The sequence below is a fragment of the Athene cunicularia genome, assembly GCF_003259725.1.
Source record: "Athene cunicularia isolate RWA chromosome 1 unlocalized genomic scaffold, athCun1 chr1_part1, whole genome shotgun sequence".
Lineage (NCBI taxonomy): Eukaryota > Metazoa > Chordata > Aves > Strigiformes > Strigidae > Athene > Athene cunicularia.
In genome coordinates this window covers 57800992-57803665 of record NW_020799091.1, presented here as the reverse complement: position 1 = coordinate 57803665, position 2674 = coordinate 57800992, and positions in this window count along the sequence as shown.

The window sequence follows — 2674 nt, the reverse complement described above, 5'->3', positions numbered from 1 at the left end:
TGAACTTTGAGGCCTTAAAATAGTACATTGTAATGTACATTTTAAATTACATGAAATAGAATATGGCTTGTTCCCAGTAACATGTAAAAAAAAAACCAAAACAAAACAAACAAACAAAAAGGAATCATAATCTTTCATACCCTAGTATATAATAAAGCAAGTATTTTATGCACACTTTATATGTGTTGAATGTTTTCCTCTGACATTTATTCAAGAAAGTAATTTTAAAGATTCTAAAACGTTGTTGTTTTAGAAAACTCTTGAAATCCATTATAAATAAGCAGTTAGAAATGAACAGATGGGAAAATAGAAAGTATTGAAAATCTCTTCTCCCTCTCTTTTGCTTTTAATCATTTGTTTTCATATGCAGAGTTTTGTTAATCAGAAGTAAAATTCTATTTTCATGTAGCAAATGTTGTAACTATCTCCATTTGTCCTAAACGCATATTCTCATGCAGTTACTAGTCTTTAAGGTAGCCGATACGTTCATACTTCTACAATCCATCTGTCAGCAAAACCTTCACTTTGGCTAGAATTGCACACATTTTATCACAGGTTAAGACAGCAGATGGCTCTCTTGAGTTTTCTTTGCAAAACCTCAAGTTGTAAACAACCGTTCTGCATTTCTGAGATGCAAGTAGAAAGCTATTGTTTTTGATCTCTGGAGTAAGAAACACATTTTCTCTTGTCTATAGGCATATTGCCCGTTTTCACCTTCATTCTTTCCTTTCTTTGCCATCATCCCGAGCATCATATCATTGAGAAATGTCAGTGTGTTTTGGCAAAGGCCCAGTATTGGAAGGAAACTAAGGAAAAGGAACAATAGTAGTAGATCATGTATAGTGAATGGCATCACTGGATAATATAAAGAGGTCCTTCCAGCAAAAGGAAATGTGGAACCTCTTTGGAGAGAGTTTCTCATGCAAAAGTTAGGGTGGTATGTATCCCACCCCGAAATTCATGTGAAAATGCAAGGTAGTGGAGGGCTGGCCTTTATTTCACTCCACTCTTTCTCATTCATTCCTTTGTTTGGAGCCAGGAGCCAGGTCGAGCAGGAGACTGCGGGCTGTGTCCCGTCACCTCCCCGCCGGTGGCAGGGGGTGTCTGTGTCCCGGGGCCGCTCCGTGGGGCTGGAGGCACACACCGACCCGGGACAGGGGTGCCAGGGGCACCGGCACCTGGCCGGGAGGGAGGGAGGGACCCACCGGGGCGGCATTTGGGCGAGCGCTTCTGTTTTGAGATTTGAGGAAGGCAACACCGTGTCTAGTCTGCTGCTGGGAAGTAGGGAAAAGGGAAGCAGTGTGTAAAACTACTACAGGGAAATTTAAATTAAAAAAAAACAAAACAAAAAACTCAGCCACAACCCCCTTCTGTCTAATTGCATTAGTTAAGGTAATTGTAACTGTTGTAAGGAAATTGCTGTGCTGTAAAAATTGCCAGATCCAAAATCCAATGCGTTTTAGCTGAATCTCTTTAGAGACACTTTTAAATAGAATTAAAATGTATTATCCAGATCCGATTGTGCATGTTCTGCTCCTAGATGGTCCAGTATTAATGCAAAATCCCTGTATAAGGGAGTGTCCACCATACACTTTTGCCCTCTGTATAAAAATAGCCCTTTGCGGATTAAAGGATTTAGGGAAATAATGGTCAATATCAGAGATGCTGAAGCCTCTGCTGAAACAAGAACCTACTCTGACCTACGAGGTTCTGTATTGCGAAGCAGTGAATTATTCTGGATGGGGTATTTACAGATCAATGCCTGATCCATCTAATAAGAAATTAGAGTATTCTGAAAACAGTATGAAAATGAGATATTTATTACATGATATTTCCCTGTTCGAGCATGTGCCCTTCCTTGTACAATAACTCTCCATTTTTTTTCTGTGTAGCTGCTGGCTTCCTTTTTCTACTTTCCTCTTGTTAGTTAAAACTTCAGGAAGTTTCCCCATTAGGCTGGCAGAAAGTAAATCTGGAAAACATCAAGCCCTTACTTGAGAAGGGGGAAGACCCAACAGAAAAAGCTGAAGGGAAAAAAAAAAAAAAAAAGAGATGTCGTATTTTACATGGTATTTATTATCTGCAGTGCATGTGAACTCCTCGGGGCAGAGACTCCTCAGGCATTCGGTGTCTAGCGAGCTTGGCAGGTGCTTTCTTGAGTGCTCCAAGACGTAGAGCATGAGAACAATTAAGAAATAATTTTACATGGCACTGCTGATCAATAAATCTACCTGCTGCGGCTGTTTCTTGGTGCCCTATGGCATCCCCTCGGAAACCTCAAAAATCCGTTCGCTTTCCGAGTTAAAAGTCTGATGGTGCTCTCACCATTTTTTCCCAAAGAGCGCGTGTTGGTTTGGGCAGAAGGTGCCCTCAGCCTGGCGTTGTGTTTCTTCCTCGCGGCTCTAAGCCCTTCGCACGCAGCAGGAGCCCCGCTCCCCTCGGGCTACACCCCCGGCCCCGTCCGTTCCCGAGCTGCGGGGCAGGGAGGAGGCAGAGGGGCTGCCGTCCTTCCCCCTTCCCGGCCTCCCTCTGCCCCCCACAGCTTTTCCCCGGCCTGGGGACGGTGGAGACAGGGACAGGTCCCGGTGTCACCGCTGGGTGCGGCGGGGGGGCCGCCCGCGGGCAGGGCGGCGGGGAGCCGCTGCGAGGGAGCTGGCGAGAGGGTGCGGGTGAG